The sequence below is a fragment of the Choloepus didactylus genome, chromosome 5, assembly GCF_015220235.1.
Source record: "Choloepus didactylus isolate mChoDid1 chromosome 5, mChoDid1.pri, whole genome shotgun sequence".
NCBI classification, from domain to species: Eukaryota; Metazoa; Chordata; class Mammalia; order Pilosa; family Megalonychidae; genus Choloepus; species Choloepus didactylus.
Window position 1 is genome coordinate 19,871,402 of NC_051311.1, and position 13,274 is coordinate 19,884,675.

At 34.9% G+C, this 13,274-nt stretch overlaps 1 long non-coding RNA gene across 1 annotated transcript in view; it reads right to left on the reverse strand.

Annotated features, from left to right (window-relative positions):
- The window catches only part of LOC119533825, a 106,840-nt gene that overhangs the window by 15,352 nt on the left and 78,214 nt on the right, over window positions 1–13,274 (reverse strand). The gene's annotated exons all lie outside the window — the stretch shown is intronic.

The following is a 13,274-nucleotide window of genomic DNA, read 5'->3' on the forward strand; positions in this document are numbered from 1 at the left end:
GAATGTTCACAATGTGGTTATTTATGCAGCTTAACTATGAAATGCATGAGAAAAAAATCCAACCCCAAATAAGGGTTTTAATTTTAGTACTTTAAGAAATTTAATTTCTTGATATTCCTCTGCAAGAAGACAAGTTTAAAAAACAAACAAACAAACAAAATGTATGTTATCTGATTCAGAAATGCAAAGGCAGTCAATTGGCTTGCTGGCAAATGGATACCCATGCAACATTATGGCAAAGTCTATCAAATGCTAATGCTTAGAATAAATAGGAACACACCCATATCTGCAGAATTGTGGAATATGATATAGTTAAAAATGCAATTTTCAATTGTGCCTGTGAAAGCTGTGTGTTATTTTTAAACATTCAGGAAGTGGATGTTTAGAATCTAGTAATGGATTCTTTAAAACAGTAGAGATAGTATTTTTGCCAATTAACCATGTATAAAAGTGATTTGAAGTTTATATATAGTTTCAAAATACAATTGCACTCATTTTGTTGCACATATAACATGCAGTTCAACAAATATTTATTGATCAAATATTTACTAGACCTGGAGAATTAAGATGAAATAGATCCTGACCCTTTTGGGGGAAGAGTTTATAGTCTTATTTAGGGTGTAGACATATAAATAAATAATTTCAATTAATGTAATGGGGAGGTCTGGGTGTAAGATGATGCTTGAATCATGTTCCCCAAAAAGTCATGTTCAAGTCCTAACCTCTGATCCTGTGCGTATGAACTCATATGTAAATAGGATCTTTGAAGATCCTATTAAGATGAAGTCAAATTGAATCTGACTGGGCCTTAATGCATTAGGACTGAAGTCCTTACAACAAAGGATGGGCACAGCAGAAGCCACAGGAGGAGCAGAGGAGGTGGTGGGTGGCCATATGATGAGTTTCAGATGGCCAAGGAGGTCACCACCAGAACTCTCAGGCTTTAGACAAGGCAGAGCTTGCCAATACCTTGATTTCGGATTTCTAGCCTCTAAAATGTGATTCCAGTAAATTCCTGTGGTTTAAACCTGGGGTATTAGTTATAACAACCCTGGCAAACTATGACGGATGAGCCAGGCATCCACAAAAGATGAACACCCCTCCCTGACTAGCCTTGGGAGAACTTACAGCAGAAGTGTAGATGTGAGGGTATAAAAATAGGCTTCTGGAATAAAATGATGGCTGAGTTTGACAAATGAAAAGGGGTTTAACCTGGCAAGGGGTTAAGGAGAAGAGTTTTGAATTATGCAATATAGTACAAAAGGAAGAGAAGTGAAATAGGTGATAATAAAGAAGCAGAGACCGAAATATAAAGAGCTTTGTGTTATTATAAAAAGTTTCTAGACAACAAGGAGCTCTTAAAATGATTTATAGTAACAAGACATTTAACAATACAAAAAATGGACAAAAGATTTGAATGGACCTACATCAGAGAACATATTGGGATGGTAAACAAGTACATGAAAAGTTGCAGCCCATTTTAGTTTTTAGGGAAACTCAAACTAAAACCATGTGTGATAATGCTATAACCCACTAAATGGCTAAAATTAAAAGATTGACCAGTGATGTCATTGCCATGGTGAGAGAAGACATCCCCTGGAAAATCATCCCCTTAAAATCAACTAATAAAATGACACATTCCACTTGTTGGATCTCTGGAGTACAACAGAAACTGGAAAAGGACACCACAAGTGCTGAATCAAAGGAAAAGAGAAAAAAAAAACACGCCAAATTCAGGTGAGAAATTTAAGTCCCAGACCCACCACACTAGACATCCCCTCCTTATTTGGTCCTGTGAGGCTTAAGAGTCACACAGAAGCAACACAGCCTGACTCCATCCTGTCAAAGATGCACCCTATAGAGCCACTCCAAGCGGTAACTTAGAACCCCACACATATCCAGGCACAGTGCACCAAGTTTGCAGAGACCCAGGGTTGAACACAAGCATCTAAGGAGTGCTGCATACAAAAGTGCCCACAAGGAAAAAAGAGACTGCAGCAGAACTGTTGACAAGAGGTACACACACTCAGCCCAGTCTCTGTTTGCTGGATCACGTGAATGCAAAACAGACCTTTCTGGATTGACCCATCTAGATCCCTGGGGTAGGATACCCTAATGGTGAAAAAGCCTAGAGGAAGAAAAGCTTCTTGGGAGAAAAAGGGGAAAACTGAACTGCTCTAAGACAGTATGGGTCCCAAAACTGAAAAATGAAATGGAAAGGGGGCATTGAGGGAAGGAGAAAATTTAAGCAAATCATAGGAGCTGGGGAGAAAATTCTGCACAAAAACAAACAGAACAGATCAAAATTCTTGGAGAAGGAACAGAGAAAAGGAAGCTTTCTCCTGGAGGTAAGACAATTGCAAACAAAAAGGCAATCTATCTGGAGCAAGAATCAGGTGAAGAAGAGGCTGAGAAAATGTGAAGGGTTAAAAAAGGCTACTTTAAAAGTCCAAAATAAGCCACACCAAGCATAAAAGAAGAACCTTAATACCAAAGCCAATCAACAATAAAACCCTAGGCAAGAGGGAGAAACTGATCTTCAGAGTTAATACATCAAAGTAATCAGATGCCTAGATATCAACAAAATATTACAAGCTATACTGAGAAACAGGAAGACATAGCTCAGTCAAGGAAACAAACTAAAACTTCAGAGGAGGCACAAAATTTGGTACAATCAATCAAAGAAGTTCAAACAGATCTCCTAAATCAATTCAATGGGATGAAGGAAAATATGAATAGAAATAAACTAAATACGTATATAAAGGTAAAGGAAATTAAGAAGACAATGTGTGAGCAAAAAGAAGAAATAGACAGTTTAAAAAGAAACAACAGAATTTATGCAAATGAAAGGCACAATAGTGGAGATTGAAAATACAGTAGACTTTAAATCTACACTATCAGATGTGAACAGGAAGAAGAAAGAATCAGGAAATAGAAGACAGAACAATTGAAATCATAATCAGAATAAGAGATAGAGAAAAGAATAGAAAAAATTGAGCAGTACCTCAGGGACTTGAGTGACATTATGAAGATTATCAACATACATTTCATAGGAGTCCCAGAAGAAGAAGAGACGAGAAAAGGGGCAGAAAGAATATTTGAGAAATATGGCCCCAAATTTCCAAACACTAATAAAAGACATAACTATACATGCCCTAGAAGTGCAATGTACTCTAAATAGAATAAACCCTAAGAGACTTACTCCAAGACACAAATTAATCAGAATGTCAAATGCCAAAGATAAAGAGAGAATTCTGGAAGCAGCAAGAGAAAAGCAATTTATCACATACAAGGCATCCTAAATAAGAATAAGTGCCAATTTCTCATCAGAAACCACAGAGGCAAGAAAGCAGTGCTATGAGATATTTATAGCACTAAAAGAAAAAAATGCTAGCCCAAATTCTTTGTCTGGCAAAGCTGTTCTTCAAAAATGAGTGAGAGTTTGAAACATTCTCAGATAAAAAAAAAAACAAGTTGGTCAACAAAAGACCTTCCCTACTAGAAACTGCTAAAAAGAGTCCTTAAGTTTGACAGAAACAGACAGGAGAGAGTGGCTTGGAACAGTGTGAAGAAATGGACATCATTGGGAAGGTAAGCAAAGGGTAGCTGCAAAACCCAATAATGCTCTGCCACCAATATATTGCCCTCCTCATTAATTCCTATAAGAGTCAGAATAAAATTGAACAAGAAATTGTCATATTTCCTGATAATGGACAAACAAAATAAAAAGAAATAATGTACAAAAAAAGCTACATAAAGAGGAGAAATGAAGAGAAATGGGAGCAGAGAATGTTCGTGACATTGATGCTAAGTTCAGCTAAGATGAAGTTGGTATCTTTTCCAGTTAGTAGGCTTATAGACATAGGTTGTATAATACAAATTTCAGGGTAACTAGAAAGTATACTAAAAATATACAAAAACAGAAATGAGAAAGGGATCAGTGAGATACATCACAAAAGATCAACAAAACAGAAAAGGAGCCTGCAATAAAGGAAAAGAGAGACGAAAAAGATGACGTCTAAAAACCAAAGGACAAATGGCTGAAGTAAGTACTGCCTTTACAGTAATAACACTGACTGTTAATATATTAAACTCAGCAATCAAAAGACATAGATTGCCAGAATGGATAAAACACACGATCAAGCTATATGTTGTTCACAAGAGATGCACCTTAGACCTGAAAACTAAAGTTGAAAATGAAAGGATAGAAAAAGACAATCCATGACAACCAAAAGATAGCTGTGGTAGCCATACTAATATCAGACAAAATAGACTTTAAGTCAAAAGCTGTTATAAGGGACAAAGAAGGACACTATATATTAATAATAGGGCAATCCACCAAGAAGAAACTATCATAAATATTTATGCACCTAATCATGGTGCCCCAAAATACATGAGGAAAACACTGGCAAAATGGAAGGTTGAAAGAGAAACTTCTACAAGAATGATTGGAGACCTCAATAAACTATTCTCATCAATAAATAGAACATCTAGACAGAAGATCAATAAGGAAATAGATAACTTGAATACTATGATACATGATATAGACCTAACAGACATATACAGAACATTGCACCCCTCAAAAGCAGAATACACATTCTTCTCAAGTGCACATGGAACATTCTCCAGGATAGACTACATGTTGAGTCACACAACAAATATCAATAAATTTAAAAATTTTAAAATTATACAAAGCATCTTATCTGAGTACAATGGAATCAATAACAGGCAGAGAAATGGAAAATCAACAAATATATGCAAGTTAAATAACACATTGTTAAGCAATCGATGGGTCAAAGAAGTTATAAGGAAAATCAGCTTATATCTTGAGACAGATGAAAATGAGAATACAACATATCAAAACTTATGGGATGCATCAAAGGAAGTTTTGAGAAGGAAATTGTTCCTATTTGCTAATGCTGCTGCTATGCAAAATACCAGAAATGGATTGGCTTTTATAAAGGGGGTTTATTTGGTTACAAATTTACAGTTCTAAGGCCATATAAGTGTCCAAACTAAGGCATCAAAAAGAGGATACCGTCACTGAAGAATGGTCGATGGCATCCGGAACACCTCTATCAGCTGGGAAGGCACATGGCTGTTGCCTGTGCTTCTCCAGGGCAAACTCTGGGTTTCATTTCTTAGCTTAGCATATCCAGACGTCCTTGCCCACATCTCCAAGTATCTCTAAGTGTCAGCGAGCATCTGTGTCCACTCCTTTTAAGCGACTCAGTAAACTAATCAAGACCCACACTGAATGGGCAGGGTTAACTCTCCATGGAAACATTCAATTAAGAGGTTATACAATAATCAAAAAGATTAATAAATCTGCTCCCACAAGATTGCATTAAAGAATATGATTTTCTGGGGAACATTTTATATACAAGCTGGCATGGAGATTTATAGCCCTAAATGCTTATATTAAAAAGAAGAACTAAAATCAAAGACATAATGGCACTCCTGGAGAAGCCACAAGAAGAACAGCAAACTAAACCCAAAGCAAGCAGAAAGAAATAAATAAAAAAGATTAAAGCAGAAATAAGTGAAATGGAGGATAAGAAAAACAATAGAGGGCATTAACAAAAGGAAAATTTGGTTATTTGAAAAGACCAATAAAATAGACAGACACTTAGCTAGACAGACAAGGACAAAAAGAGAGAAGATGCAAATAAATAAAATCATAAATGGGAGGGGGAACATTAATACTGACCTGAGAGAAATAAAAAGGATCATAAGAGGATATTATATGCCAACAAATTTTAAAAACTGGATGAAAGGGCAAATCCCTAGAAACACATGAACAACCTACACTAACTGTAGAAGAAATAGAAGATCTCAACAGATCAATGACAAGTAAAGAGATTGAATCATGAACCTGAACCTCCCAAACAAAAAAAAAAGTCCAGGTCCAGATGGCTTCACAGGTGAATTCAAGAATAAATAATAACAATCATGCTCAAACTCTTCAAAAAATTGTAGAGGAAGGAACAGTCCCCAATTCATTTTATGAGATCAACATCACTCTAATACCAAAGCAAGATAAAGAAACTACAAGAAAAAAATTATAGACCAATTTTTCTTATGAATATAGATATAAAATCCCTCAACAAAATACTAGCAAATTGAATCCAACAGCACATTAAAAAAAATTATCCATCTTGATCAAGTGTGAGTTACACCATGTATGCAAGGATGGTTCAACATAAGAAAATCAATTAATGCAATACATCACATTAACAAAGCAACGAGAAAAACCACATGATCCTCTCAATTGATGCAGAAAAGGCATTTGACAAATTCCAGCATTTTTCTTGATAAAAGCACTTAAAGATAGGAATAGAAGGGTAGTTCCTCAACATGATAAAATGGCATATATGAAAAACCCTCTGTTAATATCATACTCAGTGGTGAGAGACTGAAAGTTTCCCTCTAAGATCAAGAACAAGACATGAATGACCGCTGTCACCATTACTCAACATTGTACTGGAAATTCTAACCAGAGCAATTAGGCAAGAAAAAGAGAGAAAAAGCATCCGAATTGGAACGTAAGAAGTAAAATTTTCGCTATTTGTGGATGACATGATCCTATACAGAGGAAGTCCCCTGAAATCTAGAACAAAGCTACTAAAGCTAATAAATGAATTCAGCAAAGTGGCGGGGTACAAGATCAACATGCAAAAATCAGTAGTGTTTCTGTACACTGGTAATGAACCATCTGAGGAGGCAATCAGGAAAAATTTCATTTACAATAGAAACTAAAGGAAATATCTAGGAATAAATCTAACCAAGAATGTAAAGGACTTACACATGGGAAACCACAAAATTTTGCTAAAAAAATCAAGGAAAATCTAAATAAATGGTCATGAATTGGAAGACTAAGTCTTGTTGAGATGTCACCTACCCCAAATTATTTACTGATTCAATGCAATCCCAATCAAAATTCCAACAGCCTACTTTACAGAAATGAAAAAAAAAAAAAAGTCATCAAATTTATTTGGAGCGTAAGGGACACTGAATAGCCAAAACAATCTTGAAAATGAAGAATGAAGTTGTAGGACTCATACTTCCTGACCTTAAAACTTATTGCAAAACTACATTAGTCAAAATTGCATGGTGCTGACACAGGGAGATGTAGATCAATGGAATCAAATTGAGAGTTCAGAAATAGACTCTCACATGTATGGTCAATTGATTTTTGATAAGGCTACCAAGTCCACTTAATTGGGAAAGAATAGTTTCTTCAACAATTGGTGGTGGGAGAACTGGATAGCCATATGTAAAAGAATGAAGGAGCACCCCTATATATCACTATGTATAAAAATTACTCAAAGTGTATCAATGACCTAAATATATGTAGGTATTATAAAACTTCTAGAGGAATAGGTAGAGAAACATCTTCAGGTTGTTGTGTTAGACAATTGTTTCTTAGGCTTTGCACCCAAAACACAAATAAATAAATGGGACCTCATCAAAATTAAAAACTTTTGTGCATCGTAGTACTTTATCATGAAAGGAAAGGACAACCTACTCAATGGGAGAAAAAATATTTGACAACCATGTATCTGATAAGGTTTAATATCCAGAATATATCAAGAAATCCTGCAACTTAACAATAAAAAGACAAACAACCTAATTTAAAAATTGGAGAAAAGACTTGAACAGACAGTTCTCCAGAGAAGAGACACAAAAGGTTAAAAAGAACAAGAAAAGATGCTCAACTTCATTTATTAGGGAATTGAAATAAAAACCACAGTGAAATACCATTTCACAACCATTTGAATGGCTACTATTAAAAAGAAAACAAACAGAAAATTACAAGAGTTGGAGAGGATGTGGAAAAATAGAAACACCCATTGCTGGTGGGAATTTAAAATGATGCAGCCACTGTAGAAGACAGTTTGGCATTTCCTCAGAAACCCAAATATAGAAATACCATATGTCCCAGCAATCCCACCACTTGGCATATACCCATAACTATCGAAAGCAGTGATTCAGGCAGATATTTGCACCCTCCTGTTCATACTGACATTATTCACAATTGCCAAAACATGGAAGCAACCTAAGTGTCCATCAACTGATGAATGGATAAACAATGTGTTATATACATACAGTGGGTCATTATTCAGTATTAAAAAGGAATGATGTTCTGATTCATGAGAAAACATGGATGAGCCTTCAAGACATTATGTTGCATGAAATAAGCCAGACACAAAAGGTCAAATATTGTGTGATCTCACTCTTACAAAATAAGCAAACTCATAAAGTCAGAATTTATAGTATAGGTAACCAGGGGCTGTGTTGTAGGTAGGAAATGGGGAGTTAATGCTTAATTGTACAGAGTTTCTATTTGGGTTGTTTGTAAAGTTTTGGTAATGGATGGTGGTGATGGCAGCACAACCTTGTGAATGTAATTAACAGCACTGATTTATGTGAATGTGGTTAAAAAGGAAAAATTTATGTCTTATATATGCAACTAGAATAAAAATTAAAAGAGAAAACATAGGACTGTAAGATGGACTATAATTAATTGTATAATTATGAAAAAGTTCTTTCATGATTTATAACAAATGTACCATGCTAGTGCAATGTGTTAATAGGGTGGTATATGGGAACTCCATTTTATATATTTTATGCATGATTTTTCTGTAAGCCTACAACTTCTCTAACAAAAACAAAACAAAACAAAACAAAACAAAAACAAAAAGCTATAATTAAAAAAAAGACTGGCCAACCTAAGTGGAGGAGAAGATGTGGAGCAACTGGAACTCAAATACACTGCTGGTGGTAGTGATGTAAAGTGGTAAAAACCCCTTTGACAGAGTATGGCAGTTTCTTAAAAAGTTAAATGTAGACCTGATAAGTTTTCCATCCATTCCACTCTTAGGTAACTAGCCAAAAGAAATGAAAGCCTATGTCCACACAAGATCTTGTACATGAATGTTCATAAATGTTTTATTTGTAACAGCCCCAAACTGGAAACACCAAGATCAAAGGGAGGAATAAACACATTGTGGTGTATCTGTGCAATGGAATAATACTCAGCAATAAAAATGAAAATCATCTATTGAAACACACAGCAAGTTGAATGTATTTTGCTAAAATTATACTGGGTGAAGGAGCCAGACCCTGAAGATGACATACTCTATGATTCCATATATATAAAATTGTAGAAAATGCAAACAAATCTGTAGTTTCATAGAGCTGGTCAGTGGTTGTCCAGGAACAGGAAAACAGGCATAAAAAGGTTTAGAAGTTGGCTCTTGATCATGCCCAAGCAGTAGAGACAATACTTGAGCCTGGCAATATGATTCCAGAGCCCATGTGAGTTCCTTAACTTTTTTCCCCCAACATTTCTATAACTCAGAAATTTTCCATAAGAAATTGCCATTTATGGGACATTATAATGAAGGATGTTATTAATACATTTATCTAGTTGGCTTCTATTCATAGTCCAGGAGAATGATACCCAGAAATGAAAAGTACCCATATCATAGATGAATTAGAGGAGACCTGAGCTGAGCAACCCTAATAATCCATGAATAAACTGAAATATTCTATTTTCATGGCACTTAATTCTCATCTAAGGATTAAGTCATCTCTCCATGTTTGTTTTTGGAATCAACAGCAGTTGTGATGCTATGAACTGGGGCCTGCACAGAAGAATAAAAATGTTGAAAATACCTGAACTGATGCTTTCTAGTATGTTTGTTTATTTACCATCTCATAAAAAAAAAAAAAAAGCTGTTACATATTTTTGATGAAACCCTTCTGTTTTTGTGGGGAAAAGAATAAGATTTTAGACTGATTTGAAATCATTTAGGTGGATTTGTAAGATACCAATACTAAAGTCTTTGTGCATTTTTTGTACCTACTTAATTCAAAATCAAAACCAATTTATGTCTTCCTATTCTTTCATTATAAATCTAAAGCATGTTCACGGCTTACACTATTCTGTTGTTACATGACAAAATGGATAATGCATTTTGCCAGTGAGTATATGTAAATATAAAACTGAGCATATGGATATTGTTTGCTAATCTCTGCTGCTTGGTATGTTTAACTGTTATGGTTTCATAGAATTGGTCATCTTTTCCCTCCAGTTTTTACTGAATTTGGATGAAGTTTGGATTTTTCTTGGAATCTAAATGGCATAGAGAAAGAGAAGTGCTAGTGTCACACACATTTTTAGAAATTTGTGTCTGATAATATTTGTTACTGGGAAGGACTGATAATATGGGTACTCACGTCACACTGGCAGGAGAGTAGGTTTTTGAATATTTGCTGAATAGAATTTGGCAATATACATAAAAGCATTAAAACTGTTCACATGTCTAATAAAGCAGTTCAACTTCTATAAATCTAACCATTGGAAATGGTCAGAAAAACTGCCCAAAATTTGTGTATATGCTTAAATGATAATACTCACTGTGATGCTGAAAACATGAAAATAATCTACATGCCCTGCCATAGGGAGATCTTCAAATGATGGTACAATCTTACAATGACTATTTTCCAGTTGTGAAAAGGGTATCCTCAATAACTATTTAATACTGTGAATACTCAAGGTACACAGTAAAGTGGGAAAAGACAAATAAAACTATACATGCAAACTGATTCAAACATTTACAAAAAAAGCCTTTTTTAATGAACTTATATGCATCCAAATTATACAACAAAATTTTAAATTTGATTTTTCCTCATGGGATTGTAGATGGTTTTAAGTTTTTATTTCTGATGTTCTGTACTCCCCCCCCCCATGCCCCTGGAATTATTCTAATATGCATGCATTGCTTTTAAATTGGGAAAGCACCCAGTTCTGCAATGGCTATGTGAGTGGGAGGCGATGGCTTGCTCTCTTCCCTTAGGGTTGGGCTTGCACTCAGTCTGTTCTCTTTTTATTCTTGCAGAAATGGCTGTGCAATAAAATCCTCTTTGGTGTTTTTTTGTTTTGTTTTGTTTTGTTTTTGTTTGTTTTCTGGAAAAGGAGAAAACCTATCCTTAGTCATATATTATGGATAACACTGTACCAGTGGTCTTTAAAAATTCTAAACTGTATGAAAGGAAACTCTAGTTTAACAAGGGGAGGTTTCATAAGGTTAAACACCTCATTTTAAATGTCATGGGTGTGGTGGAAACATATTTGACTGCCTTTTTCCCAATTATCTCGTCAGTCCCTTATTTTATGATCATTAATTAATACTCCAAGGTCTTGTAACTTATTATTAGTATTTTATTTTTGGCTTTGAAAGACGATCCCATGTTTTGTTACTCTTGTAGGCAGCTCTGAGACTGAAAGTTCTAGCTGATGTGATATGCGTGATTAATCTGGTATTTTATGTCCAAACTGATTATTGTCTGTGTAAATTGGTGGTGGAAACATTGAACTAATTTCTCTGTAATGTGAGGGTTTTGTAAATGCATTCTTAGGAGAAAGATTGGATGGAACTCAGTATCCTTCACTCCCCTCTCTGCCTTTCTTAATTTTTGCTGAGACCAAGAGATAATGAGAATACCTGGTAAATGAGCAATGCATTTATCATTTTTTCTGTTATTTTTCATAACTCATTTGATGCACCCAATAACCATATATGAATCATTGGAATTGTATTAATTTCCTTATTAATGCTGAATTACTGTCCTAAAGTAAAAAATAAAAATAGCGAAGGTCCAAAGAATCCAAGCTGAGATTTTTGTAAATGTAATTCTCTTCTTCTTTTTTTTTTTTTTTTTAACTTAAAGATGTTGAACTAGAATCTGGGTTGGCCAAATAATGTAATTCTCATATAATTTAATTTTTTTTTCAGCAGTTGCAAATATCTTGAAGTGCTTCTGGTCAGAGGAAAGTACAAAGGAGATAATGTGCATGAACTCTCTAAATGCCAGTCACTGTACTAAGTGCCTATTTTATGTGATTCTTACAATAACAGGTAAGATGATGATGGTTATTTGCATTTTACAGATGAGAAAACTGTGAGACAGGTTGACTTGCCTGAGTTCATGCTCTGATGGATGTTAGGGTTGGGGTCAGGTTCTATGTATACTTGACACTATAACTGCTACTTAGATGGCAATACCAGCAATTTTAATGAGTATTTTGGGATTGTCAGAGTTAAGAAGAGTCAGATTGAGTTTTTGCCACATGCTTTTATACTGCTTCAGGTCTCAAGTGCTGCAAACTCTGCTTTGCATAATCTAACGTAAACATTAGTAAAAATTGAGCACGTCATTGAAACTGCTGGAGAGGTGCTCCTGCCTCACCATCAGTCCACTCATGGGCCCTTCCAAGCTGGAATTATTAAAATTCCAAGGAGATTTTATTAATGGGCTGTTTCAATCAAAATGCTTGAACAACAAAGCCCTGAGAAGTATAATGCTCTTTCTAGAACACATACCCCAAAGGGGTAGATCTGTGTCTTCTATATAATAAGTACTCAGTAAAAGTTGATTGCTTAAATGAATGATCTGTAGTTTTCCAAAATTAGAAAAAAAGGGAATTAATATAATATGCAATCTGTGGTAAACCTAATTGCAGAAGTCAGGAACCTTGCCTACTCTTACACAAAAAGCCATTGTCAGACCTGAGCATGAACTTCTAATTTTTGGTTCCCTGGTCATAACTACTAATCAAGGGTTCATCCATTTTTATCATTTCACAAAATAACTCATATGTAATAAATGGTCAATATGCACATAAACTTGAATTAAGTAAAATGTCAGCTGTAAGCTGGTCTCACATAATTTTTGTTGGAAAAAGGCAGATTCATATGAAAGATCATTCCGGGTCAGATCTCAGTAACACTCTGGCCATTCATGCGTGTTCATTTGCCCCACAACCTGTGCATTTTCATTGCTGCATGGAGGCCACAATGAACAGGCTTCTGTTTCATGGGTACATTCCCAGGAGAAAATTGCATATTGTTCATAATACAATGTTTGTTCCAGCAAATTTTTAAAATCTTTCCCTTTCTTCCCTCCCATAGCTTTCTGCTTCTCTATGAGTTACAACAAGGATGTTTTAGATATAAGGTCATCAAGTAAATCCTGCATTCACTTCTTAGATGAGAATTAGGTGCTATGAAAATAGAATATTTCAGTTTATTTATGGATTATGTGGTAAAATTTCTAATAGGAAACAAAAAAGATTAAAATTTTATTTTAATGCATGGCTAAAGACACATGAAACAGGTTAGCACAGCTACAGAGCAATAATTACTTCTGATTTTTGCAAAATTACCTTTCAAGCTTTTATAATTTTACATTTAATTCATATAAAA